Source organism: Mytilus galloprovincialis, chromosome 12, assembly GCF_965363235.1.
Source record: "Mytilus galloprovincialis chromosome 12, xbMytGall1.hap1.1, whole genome shotgun sequence".
NCBI lineage: Eukaryota > Metazoa > Mollusca > Bivalvia > Mytilida > Mytilidae > Mytilus > Mytilus galloprovincialis.
In genome coordinates, this window is record NC_134849.1 from 65,515,642 (window position 1) to 65,529,577 (window position 13,936).

The following is a 13,936-nucleotide window of genomic DNA, read 5'->3' on the forward strand; positions in this document are numbered from 1 at the left end:
TTTACTACAAAAACACAGGTCTTGTGATATTTTGAATGTGAATAATATCTGTTAATTTTCTCCCCTTGTCAGAGTTAAAATTCTACATTCAGGTCTCTTTTGAAATAAATTTCAGTAGTAAATGAGCCTATATAGTTCACATACAATGTACACTTACCTTTTAATAGGAACTCAACTGGACAAGGATCAAATTGACTGGACAGGGATTAAATTGACTGGACAATGATTACATTGACTGGACAATGATTAAATTGACTGGACAATGATTAAATTGACTGGACAGTGATCACAAGGACTGGACAATTATCAAATAAAAATCAATAATAGACATAATAGATGTTCAAATTGAAAATATAAATGAAATAAAAACAACACGTTATAGAGACACTTGTCTTTTTTTTAAAACCACGTTGACCTCTTTTGTTGATTGGTTGTTGTCTCATTGAAATATACCTCCCATCTTACGTTCATACAGAACAAGTTGATTTCTTAGTTAACAACTCTATTTTTAATTATGCTTGCAATGTTTAATTAGTTTCGACTCCCAAATGTAATTTATTTTGTAATTGTGTCATTTTATTTTTTGTATCCCGTCACAAAAGTTGCTGAGTGCAAAATGTTAATTTTGTTCTAAAAGGATTAAAAAGCACTTGTCTAATGCTATTAAAAATGAATCCAATAGCTAAGTTCTAAATTATCTAACCTTTAAGAATTTTCACAATTAAAATTCCAATATATATATTTCTGAGTTTCATTTGATAAAATAAATCATTAAACGTTTTAATACAATTTGATTTGTGTGTCTTGTTTACTATAAAATATTGGTCTTGGGTATTTTGAAAGTTCAAACTATTTGTTGATTATCTCCCCTTTATGAGTTTGAATATTTAACATTAGAAACAAATTTCAGTATCAAATTGATCCTATGTAGTAGTTCACATATGATGTACTTACCTATAACAACAGCCTGACTGGACAGGGATCAAATCCACTGGACAAGGTTCAACTTGACTGGACAAGGATCAACTTGACTGGACAAGGATCAACTTGACTGGACAGGGATCAACTCCACTGGACAAGGATCAACTTGACTGGACAAGGATCAACTTGACTGGACAGGGATCAACTCCACTGGACAAGGATCAACTTGACTGGACAGGGATCAACTCCACTGGACAATGATCAACTTGACTGGACAAGGATCAACTTGACTGGACAGAGATCAAATCGACTGGACAGGGATTGACTTGACTGGACAGGGATCAAATAAATACTGATGATATATGTTTAAAATGAGAATATAAATGTTTCTATTTCAGGTTTAAATATAATTATAACATATTATAAAGATGCTTGTCTATCATTGCCTATTGTTAGATACAAATTTGACCTCTTTCATTGATTGGATGCTGTCTCATTGATATAGACCTTTAAACCTTCACTTTTACAAGATGTTTTAGGGTTTTGTTTATTACATAAATAAATTACACAAATCTGGTGTTGTGATATTTTGAATGTAAAATATATCTGTTAATTATCTCCCCCTGTCAGAGTTAAAATTCTACATTCGCATCTTTTTTTAAACAAATTTCAGTAGTAAATGATTCTATCTAGTTCACATACAATTAAACTTACCTATAATAGGAAGTCAACTGGCAAGGATCACATTGACTGGACAATGGTCACATTGACTGGACAATGGTCACAAGGACTGGACAATGATCACAAGGACTGGACAATTATTAAATAAAAAACAATAATCATGATAATAGACATTATAGATGTTCAAACTGAAAATATAGATGAAATAAAAACAACACATTACAGACACTTATCTATTTTTAAATAAAATGTTGACCTCTTTTGTTGATTGGTTGCTGTCTCATTGACATAGACCTCCGATCTTACAATCATAAAGAACAATTTGATTTCTACATGTTCTAAGTTAACAACTCTTTTTGTAATGCTTCAATGTTTAATTAGTTTCAACTTCCATGAATTTTTGTTATTGTGTCCGTTTATTTTTTGTATCCAGTCACAAAAGTTGCTAAGTGCAAAAGTTTAACATTGTTCTAAAAGAATTAATACAAACACTGGTCTAATGTTATTTAGAATGAATCCTATAGCTCTGGATTATCTCCCCTTTATTACAAACACTGGTCTAATGTTATTTAGAAAGAATCTTATAGCTCTGGATTATCTCCCCTTTAATACAAACACTGGTCTAATGTTATTTAGAATGAATCCTATAGCTCTGGATTATCTCCCCTTTAATACAAACACTGGTCTAATGTTATTTAGAATGAATCCTATAGCTCTGGATTATCTCCCCTATAATACAAACACTGGTCTAATGTTATTTAGAATGAATCCTATAGCTCTGGATTATCTCCCCTTTATTACAAACACTGGTCTGTTATTTAGAATGAATCCTATAGCTCTGGATTATCTCCCCTTTAATACAAACACTGGTCTAATGTTATTTAGAATGAATCCTATAGCTCTGGATTATCTCCCCTTTAATACAAACACTGGTCTAATGTTATTTAGAATGAATCCTATAGCTCTGGATTATCTCCCCTTTAATACAAACACTGGTCTAATGCTATTTAGAATGAATCCTATAGCTATGGATTATCTCCCCTTTAGTACAAACACTGGTCTAGTGCTATTTAGAATGAATCCTATAGCTATGGATTATCTCCCCTTTAGTACAAACACTGGTCTAGTGCTATTTAGAATGAATCCTATAGCTCTGGATTATCTCCCCTTTAATACAAACACTGGTCTAGTACTATTTAGAATGAATCCTATAGCTCTGGATTATCTCCCCTTTAATTCACATTTACAATTTCAATATATTTCTGATTTTCATTTGATAAAAAAATCATTAAACGTTCCAATACAATATCAATGTAATGTTCACTGACCTATAGATAGTAATAACTTGACTGGACCTTGAATCAATAAATACTAATAGTAGATCTTCAAACTGAAAATATAAAAAAATACATGTAGCTCAATTTCAGTTTGTTTCACGTTTATATAAATATTGGTAAAACTTTCCCTGAAATTTTATGTACCTGTCATGAATTAAAAAAGAAAAGGTACATGTACCATACAAAGCTAATTAGTGGAAAAGTTTTTAGGATATATTCATTATAGCATGAAGTCATTCTGTATCCTATGCTATTGCACAATACTTAATATAATATAATAGTTTATTATTTACACATCTTGTTTGGTGTGTATCTCCTGCCATATCAGCAGTCAGGGGCATTACTTAAACAAGTAACAATTAAAATTACCTATACAAGAGGCTAATTTAAATATAACTTATATAAGTTATTTTTCTGAATATTATTTTTATAAGTGTCCAATAATACAGATTTTACTAGCTTTAAATAATTTTCACAGTCATGTGGTTATTTTTCCCTTGATATATAAAAACAAATTCTTCCTAAACACTAATTAACTTTCTGACACAAAGATTGGTCTCTTGGGACTATCAAATTATCATTTTCTTCTAAAATCTTGAAGGTAGACTGATATAAATAGATAGATACTTGTGAATTAATTAAGACCTGAAGTTATTTATAATGTGTAACCCAAATCAATTACATATGTGCCTTAGATAAGTGTAATTGCTATTTTTTTTCAAAAATGTATAAAATAATTTATTCAAGTAATATTTTTGTCATTATTCTTAAAGTAACCCTTTATCTCTATACTCCTCTCAAATCTGATAAATTCTTTATTTTATGATATAAAATGTTGTTTAAAATCATGAAAACTACATTTAGTCTATGTTTCTATTGAAAATTAAAATAACTCTATTAAGTAATTTTATTATTTTTAAAAACAAAAATTACTTATATAAGTAACTAAAAAAAATAACTTGTTTAAGTAACGCCCCTGACTGATCAGTATAAAAGTCCAAAAATTATGAAGAAACCCCCCCCCCCCAATTTTTTTTCTTTTAACCCCCCTTGGAGTAATTACCCCCAAACTCAATTCCTGCCTGTTATGGTACCTTGCAGTACAATTTCAGAGAGATCGACACATTTAAACACAAGTCACCTTTAAACTTTATACGACCACAGAGGTCAAACCCTGAACAGTTGGGGCAAGTATGTCAATTAAAATCTGTACTCAACATTACTGGTTGAGCAAAAAAATGGACTTTTCAGACTCTGAGCTGTTAGTTTGTAGTTAATGTACTCAACACATTGAATATGATTTTTGTCTATTGTCTGATAAACTACATTTAGTAATTCATCACATTTACAGTTTCTCTACTATGAGTTTACAGCTACAGTGTATGAATATTTCAACAACATGGATATGAAATAGTTTATTGCTTTATGCTAGACAGAAAACCCTATTATAGCTTATATGTACAGTCAGGGGACTTACTTAAATGAGTGATTTTCTAAATCACTGATTTAAGTAACATTATTTCCATTAAGATTGGAAGTAAGAGTTGTCTTTCTTTAATAATCACCTATTTCAGTAGAACAAATCAATCACTAAAAGAAGTGATTTAATTTTATTATAGCTTTAAATATAGAATACTAATGATCCAGAGACTAATTATGTTTCTAAAATTATCAGAACCAACATCTGTGTTGTCTAGGATGACCAGGTCATTTCAGGTGATGACCTTGTACTGAATCTAGGATAATGACATTAAAATCACTTGTGTAAGTATCATATGTATACCTCAATTTCCTTCCCAAAAATCACTTATTTTTAAGTATCATTATTTTAATAACCCCCACTAATTTCAACACCCCGGAACAGTGAAAATTTGAACAGTGAAAATTTTATTGTGAACAGTAGAGTTTTATTACATCATCTGAAAAATGAAACCTTGATCATGAACTTTACAGGAAAAATACTCCCACTGCTGGGAAAAATCTGTTAATTAAGAAAGTATCAGTTCATTATGTAAAACATTATTATAGCATTTTTTCAACTAAAATATAATTTGCAGATAAATGATAGCATCAAAGGCATAAACCTTGCTACATAAAAGAAGCAAAAAGTTCATTTTTATTCAATTTTATTAATAAAAAGGTATTATTTAAACATATGTTTTTAAATTTTGGTAAAAATACAAAATCACAATTTGTGTCAAAACTTCAAATTTGCTACTCAAATAAGTGATTTAAAAATCACTTATTTCAGTAAGTCCCCTGACTGATGTATATATTTATTTATGTAAATAAATACTGTTTATATAATTTTAAAGTATTATAATATTCTGAATTAACTGCACAATTTACCTGAATCACTTTCCTTCTTTCTATATAACAGATCTATGTAGGCCACATATATCTAACAGGACATTATTGTTTTTATATTTCTGTTCTCTTTTCTTCAGCGTTCACTATGTTTTAGACCTAAAAAAAAAAGAGTATTTAAATAATATTCTTTTTGTGTTGAAAAATAACAAATCTAGTCCCAGTTTTAATTCTAAAAAAAAATAGTTGCCCCCTTTATAAACACATTAGACAATGTGTCTGTGTCAAGTCAAGAAGATTAACAAAAATTAAGGGCCAAATATTCTCAATGTAAATGAGATGTGCTAAGGCTTATATATATATGCATTCCATTTAACATATCTTGAACTGACCAAATCACAAACTGGTACATGTTAAGTTAAACTAAGCAAAATTTTTCGTCAACGGACCATTACTGAGGGGGCATGGCCAAGTAATCTGCATGGAAATGAGATGTGCCAATGGCAACGCTAATACAACTGCATACCAAATATCCTTAAGTAACCACTTATGGTTCACCATAAACTAGACCCTATTCACAAACTAGTACATTGTTGCCGCCACCACCAGAAATGGCACTACTTTGTCTAGCTTTTTAACTCTATCAAGGCAAGAAAAAAATCGCAATTAAAAGGCAATAACTCCAAAAAGGAGATGTCGGATGATTTCCTCCATATTGTCAAAATTATTTTTTATTTGCTTAGGCCAACTAAAATTAATTAGTAGATTTTCATCCAAATTTTTGAAAAAAATGGGGCGGGTGGGAGGATTTTATTTTTAAAATTTTATTTCATATGAAACCTTCTTGTCACGTGTTATTCATATATGCAAGTGTAATAATAAGCTTATATCATGTAAATACATGCATAAGGTATTGTATATGATTTTTCAAATGCTTAATATAAAAAAGAAGATGTGGTATGATTGCCAATAAGACAACTGTCCACAAGAGACCAAAATGACACAGACATTAACAACTATAGGTCACTGTATGGCCTTCAACAATGAGCAAAGCCCATACCGTATAGTCAGCTTTAAAAGACCCAGATATGGCAATGTAAAACAATTCAAAAGAGAAAACTAACGGCCTTATTTATGATCCCGATAACAAAAAGACACTAGGAACAGATCTGATAGTACTCGCAGTTATCTGACAGCTAGTTCAAAGCCAATAACAACTAATAAAAAAAATCATGCATCTAAGACTAAACTATCAATCCGTACACATCCAACATCAAAATACATTAAATACATATCTCTGATTAGCCACCACTGTTCTACATGTAATTGCCGCTTTAGAAACCTATTTTATAGTAAACAGCAAAAACATGGAGAAATGCTCTCTTCAGTTGGACTACCTACACCAACTTTATTTTGCTGCCTAAGCAATCGTTTGTTGTCCTAATAAAATGAAGCAAATGCATTGGTATGCAACACAAGTATTATAAGTACAGAATAAAATGAAAACTCAAACAGTGTTGAAAAAATAAGATTGGTCCTTTTAAATATGCTAGATGCAGGACAAATCGCCCCACTGGCAAAACGCCCCACACCAAATTGCCCCACTTTTTCACAAACTCGCCCCATTATTAAAAAAATTAAAAAATCGCCCCAACCTGGTTAACCGACTCGCCCCACTTTTTAAAAAAATCGCCTCACTTGTGAAAAGGGTTAAATCCAGTTAATTTTTCCCCTTTCAACTCGCACCATTTATTGAAAAAAGGAAAAATCTACTTCTATATACAATTTTCAGGTCAACCAACTAGCCGAACTTAAATGAAAACTTATTTGGATTTTTGTAATCTACACAGAATACAAAAAAAAAACACGAAATTTATTAAACTTTTTTAACATTCTTAAAATATAATTGCAAAATTTATACATTTTCGTATCATTATTGGAGAATAACTTTATACTTGTAAGCTTAGTTATTTGTATAACAATTGAAAGGAAACCTGTTAATTGTATTATAATCATACAATTGATGCGTGATTAACATTTATATGTAACTTTATTCAGAGTTTTTAACAGCAATTTGATTTTATAGCACTTCACTTAGGTTTTCAAAGGTATTGACGTGGGCAGGGACAAAGATATACAACGGGATTGCATCTTTTTTTATAAGTGGTTCATCTATAATTTGTCATGAGTGGGACCAGTTGACAGACCGTATTTCAGCGGGATTTTAACCCTTTTCATAAGGGGACATGTTATCATACCTATTTGCAATGGGAGTTAACCCTTTTCATAAGTGGGGCGAGTTGGTAAACAAGAGTGGGGCGGTTTTTTTAGAAAGTGGGGCGAGTTTGTGAAAAAGTGGGGCGATTATGTGTGGGGCGATTTGTCATGGATTCCAAGATGCGAATATAATTACAATGTAGAACATAAAGTTATTTAATGACTATTGTGGGTATTGGGACAGAGGATGTTTGTTGTTTGTCTACAATCGAAAGGCATGGCTAAATCTAAATCTAAGGGCTTGCTATAAATTAATAAATTAGAAATGCGTATGTTTGTGACTTTTTGAACTCAATTTACGGTCACCAATCTAACAAGTTCACAAGTTTGTGTCAATTCCTTTATTCAAGTCATGATTTTTGTACCAATGTGTTCCACGATTCTTACGCTTTTGGTTTTCATTCACAGTCCAAATTTCTTGACACAAAGTTATTGTATAAATAAAATAATCCAAGGTGTTCTAATCACAAACATTTGTGACATACGGCGATTTGCGTTCTTGGACACAGCGTATTACTCGTAACCCGAATATTTCATGCCTTTCTCGTAATCAATCTCTATTCTCGGTAAATGATGTTGTCATCATAGATCAGCAGAATATATCGACTTAATAATTTAGTAAGAATATTCTAAGAAATACGAAAACCAAAATTTGAAACAGGAAGTGTTTATTGAAACGAAATTATCGACGGTTACCGGTAACGGAAATGAACAAAATCCGGAAATCGTATTTTTTTCAAAAATAAAAAAAAATCGGGACGGGAAGATTTCAGAGGTGCGGGCGGGGATGAAAATCTATCAATTAATTTAAATTGGCCTTATTTAAGTTTCTATCTACATGTATCTATTATAATTTTTAAGATATAAGGCATAAAACGCAAAAAAATGGTTAAAATTTTCTTTTAAGGGGCAATAACTCAAGTCAACCAACTATTTCGACCATTTGACTTTATATTTGTAGAACTTGTCTTGCTGATCATTATTGCATATAGTTTCTTTCTATCTATTATAGTTTTCAAAATAATAGGCAACAAGAATGTGTCCATAGTACACGAATGCCCAACTCACACTATCATTTTCTATGTTCAGTGGACCGTGAAATTGGGGTCAAAACTTTAATTTGGAATTAAAATTAGAAAGATCATATCATAGGGAACATGTGTACTAAGTTTCAAGTTGATGTAACTTTAACTTCATCAGAAACTACCTTGACCAAAAACTTTAACCTGAACTTTGCACTATCATTTTCTATGTTCAGTGGACCATGAAATTTGGGTCAAAACTATAATTTGGCATTAAAATTAGAAAGATCATATCATGGGGAACATGTGTACTAAGTTTCAAGTTGATTGGACTTCAACTTCATCAAAATCTACCTTGACCAAAAACTTTAACCTGAAGCTAACGGACGCACGAACGGACAGAGGCAGACCAGAAAACATAATGCCCCTATACTATCGTAGGAGGGGCATAAAAAAGAAAAGAAATGTTAAAATTTGTCATTTAAGAACAATAACTCAGGGGTTCAAATTAGCATTGGTCCGAGGTCCGCAACCTTTCACTATTGCAATCGGACTTTTGTATTGGTTACTAGCTACGCCCGATGGACCTTCAATTTAAAAGAAAATAAAAATTAACTCTGCCAACCTTTTTAATAAACCAAAATTTCCTAACGATCTCAAACTTTATTTTCATCTTTATTATTCATGACAGCGATGTTCATTTTGTTCAATCGACCGTTAGCTTTAAACCAAAAATGGGTAATAAGTAATGTGTAAATCCGAGTAAAATCGTATCTGACTGACAAACACAACATTGAACAAGAGTGCACACTCTGAAATGTCTCGCCATCTTTACTGATCATTGATATTATGTTGATAGTCCTCAATATAAACCTTTATTACAACTGTCACACAAACTTAACATTAACCAAGAAAACTAAACATTGAGGCCAAAATTTAAAATATGTTTGTTTCCCCTCTCCCCCCCCCCCCCCCCCCACCCACCCAAATTAGATACCCCAATGATGATTGTGGCCAAGTTTGGTTAAATTTGGCCCAGTAATTTTAGAGAAGATTTTTGTACAAGTTAACAGACGATGACAGACGTCAAGGTGAGCTAATAAACTGCTTCGTTGAGCGCAGTTGGATACTCCCGCAGAGGTCCAACCCTGAACAGTCGGGGCAAAATGGACACAATATTCAAGCTTGATACAGGTCTGAATTTGGATTGTAATTAAATATTTTACATATTATAGGTTTCAGAATAAATGTAGTCGAAGAACTTGAACTTGGTTATATGCATTGAATTTATATTCAATTAAAGATTTTTTGCTGTTGTGCAATACAATGTGCTGTTGCACAATACTTAGTAAATCTGTAGTCAGACTATAAACAAATAAAGTTCAATTAAATCTCAGTCATATTAGAAATTTATGAAGATCAAAAGGGAGCTTACATCAATATATATAAACAATTCACCAAAGTTTCATGATAATTGCTGACAGCATTGTTGAGTTATTGTCCGAAAACTGGAAAATCCCCCCTTTTGAATAAAACCCCACAACTCAGAAATGTAAAATGTACAATTTATAACATTCTAAAGGAAACTTACATTAATAGATATAAACAATTCACCAAAGTTACATAAGAACTGCTGAAAGCATTTTTGTGTTTTTGTCCAAAAACTGGAAAATCACCCTTTTTTATGAATAAAACCCTGTTACTCGGACACGTAAAATCTAAAATTTATAAAAAGCAAAAGGGAGCTCACGTCAATAGATATAAACTATTCACCATAATTTCTTGCAAGTTGGTGAAAGGATTCTTGAGTTATTGTCTGAAAACTGTTTTATGCAAATTGTGCATAAGTTTGATAACATCTGGTTGAGGCAAATTTTAACTTAAGTTAGAGAATGGAAACCAACATTGGGACATACATTTACATACATGACATATGTATGGACAGACAAGGGTAAAGCTTATTGTCCCCTCTGCTACGGCGGGGGCATAAAAACAGAGAGGGAGAAATACAGAGAATATGAAAAAATAAAACGAGAATTTAATTGAATGATTGTTGGTTGCCTAACGTCCAGTGGTAAATATTTCATGCATATTCAGGACGAACCAGAATTTGAAAAGTCATGCTTAACATGCCTAACAGATTTCCCCTGCCCTTGGCTCTCCAGTAAACATGGTAAAGAAACTTCTGAAATAAATTTAATTTTTGCACAATTTGTAGAAAACACCCACGTCTTGCTAATTAAAAGTATATACAAATTATTTCAATGTATTAATTTGTTGGCAATTTCATAGATAAATGGGAGACATAATCATTTATTATAAATACATGTATTAATTAGTCATTTCTTCGCTGGTTTCAAAACTTATAAAATATCATGGATCTATCTATACCATGTATACTGGCTATCATTCAAAAAACATTGCAAAATTGCCCTTCACATGTCTTTTGGTTGTTTTGCTTTTGGGTTTCTGTCTTATTGAAGTTATATTGAATAATCTGTCTCTTGTATGGGTACATTTGTCATTTCATATTTTCTTTTCATCATTTGACTATTTATTTTTTTATTTATTTTTTGTGTGTGTGGAACAACCATTTAACTTCAAAGGGTTGGGGGGGGGGGGGGGGGGGCTTATGTTTTTTTCCTAGATCCCTAACTTAATGAAAAAAAAACATTCTGTTCAAGCAGATGACAAAAAAAAATATTCTGAATCCAGATTTTCCCCATACATTTGTACCTTAGGCCTAAAAAAAAAATGTTGTGTTTCCGGTCACCCGACCGACCGTCCTTCAGACCCCCCCCGACTCAAAAGTTTTTAAAGCTGATGTGGGAAAAAAAATAATTTGTTTACCTACCGACCGTTTTTTCTGAAAGAAAATAAAAAATCTAAGTCCCTCGATCTTTTTATCGCCCCAAAAAAAACCAACGCTAATTTTAAACTTGAGGCTTATTTTTAGAATGTACTGGAAAGTGGAATTTTCTTGGCTAATTATATATGCGGGAGCATGCGCAGTAGTTATTTTCGTTTGTCAGTGTTTGAACATGTCTTAGAAGACAGATTTCAACAAAATCAGAAACTTCAGACAGTTGGTTTACCTACATAGATAAACTACTAGTGCAATATGATCTTCCCAGTGCGGCTAAAATGGTTATTAATCCACCGTGTAAATTATTATGGAAAAAGAATGTGAAACTAGCAATTGATAAATTCTGGACTCAAAAATTACTACTTGAATGTCAAAATAAATCTACCCTGTCGTACTGTGATCTGTCAAGTTTGAAAATTGGAACTGTTCATAAACTTTGGTCTTCAATTGAAAGCAATATTAAAGATGTCCGCCGTGGTGGTATAAAAGCTCGTCTAATTACAGGAACTTACGTTCTCCAGTCCAACACAAGTAAATTTAACCAACATGAAGTTAGCTCTGTTTGTCCACTGTGTCAATATGAAGATGAGGATATAGTTCATTTCATTTTAAAATGCAACGCTCTATTTAAATACAGAAAATCATATATAGAAGAATTGGAAGTGATAATAAACAGCATAAGTAATCCAAATAGGTGCTCATGGAATAGTCTGGTTGGTGATTTTGGTCTATTAACACAGTTGATTCTTGACTCTAGTGTTTTGATAAAACAGAAAATATTGTCATGTAGTGAAAAGACTCTCACTAAAATAGAGGATTGCTCACGAAAAATGTGCTTCTCCCTACATTGTGGAAGATCATTGATCATAAACTCTGAACATTGATTGTCAAACTTAGAACTGTGATAATAAACTCAGATTAGTGATTATAAACTCAGAACATTGACTTTAAACTCAAGAGACATCAAGGGTGTACATATTCTAAGGCTCTTAACCCAAATGTTTATATTGAATTTATATTGAATTTCTATGTAAATAGTATTGATAAGATAATCCCTTTAATGTGACTATACATATCATTAATGAACATTTACCCATTTATGGGGTGCACCAATATAGTGGTGGATAATACATACCAAAGAAGAAGACATGGCAACACAACGCGTCCTATTCAATGTTCAACGCGGAAAGTGTGACCATTTCGCAGAGAAAAAAATATTTCTAAATTTTACAGAAAGTAACACCTTTTTTGACATTAGCAATGAAATTCATCCAATGTCTAACATCGATGAAAAAAAATACACAACACAAATTTTGTGCTCGGCCACCGGCAAAAATGACTGGACCGAGATTGATGACAATAACACAACTGTTGGAACAATGTAATCTTTTAGAATTAAATTTATCAAATTTTCATGCCAGACCCTTCTTCAAAATGAACCTGATATTAATCCATCTGAAACTGGTCAGCCAATCAACGCTTTAGACATTCTGATGAAAAGCAACAGATGCTTTGCCAAAAGAAAGTGTCCTGCCAGGTACAGTGTATATATAATATATTTGTCTATCTGTAGGTTTGGGATGATGTTTGGTTCATGTTCCTATAAATGAATCTGCCCCACATCTTCTCAAGTTCTTTCTCTGACAATCCCAAGTTTTTGGTCCTGAAATAGGGAAATTGGGTTCAAAAAGCTAATTTCCTAGGGGAAGTGCTGCCCAAATTTTTTTTAGGTTTGGACTTAGTTTTTTTTCAGGGGTATTTTAAAAGGGGGTAAACTAAAAGTTATTTCAGGGGGATTTTAAAAGGGGTAAACTAAAAGTTATTTCAGGGAGATTTTTAAAGTGGGTAATCAATCTCTATCTATTAAATCCCAAACTTTTGTCTGGTAACTGGAAATTGAGTTTTATACATGTATAACTTAAGCTTATTTCATAATATTATAATAAAAAAAAAACAAAAAAAAAACAAATCTCTACCTACCTTCAAAATTTCAAGGGGGTGATCGGAAACACAACATTATTTTTTTTAGGCCTTATAGTGTTAGTTTGAAAAAGATAATTTGATTGATACATGTAGCGTTGAAAAACTTGAAAAACTAAATAAAATTGTTCAGGCTTTTCTAAAATTTTTAGAAAATGTAAACAAAACTAGTTTACAGTGGCGTAGCTAGGCCATTTTTACGTGTAAGCCCGAACCTCGATGAGGGTCCTGAAGGAAAAAAAATCGCACAATAACAATATGTCACCCAACCTCCATCATGGTGACATAACTAATTTCAGCTGATCTATTGATTGTTATCCCTCATATCCAATTTATCATAAATAAATTGAAATATTTATATTTTTATGTGTTTGGTTTCAATCAGATATTAATAAAAATTGATAAATGGTTTCATTTTTATAGTACAGTGGCAAATTCAAAAGGGACACATAATTTAAAGAATAAGCATATTGCTTACTGAATAGATAAGAATGACCAAAAGAATGACAGAACAAAGAAATATAGAAATGATGAACCCCCCCCCC

The 13,936-nt window shown here is 31.8% G+C and overlaps 1 protein-coding gene across 2 annotated transcripts in view; it reads right to left on the reverse strand.

Moving 5' to 3' along the window:
- LOC143054574 (uncharacterized) overlaps window positions 1–13,936 on the reverse strand; it is a 111,032-nt gene that overhangs the window by 85,576 nt on the left and 11,520 nt on the right. Inside the window, exons 2-5 of one of the 2 annotated variants that reach the window (XM_076227594.1) lie at window positions 5,289–5,405; window positions 2,931–2,992; window positions 1,636–1,731; window positions 955–1,251 (exon numbers count right to left, since the gene is read on the reverse strand). The gene's annotated coding sequence lies outside the window, so the exon portion shown is untranslated. Of the gene's footprint in view, window positions 1–954; window positions 1,274–1,635; window positions 1,732–2,930; window positions 2,993–5,288; window positions 5,406–13,936 lie in introns of both variants that reach the window. The other variant, XM_076227595.1, reaches the window with a different exon arrangement.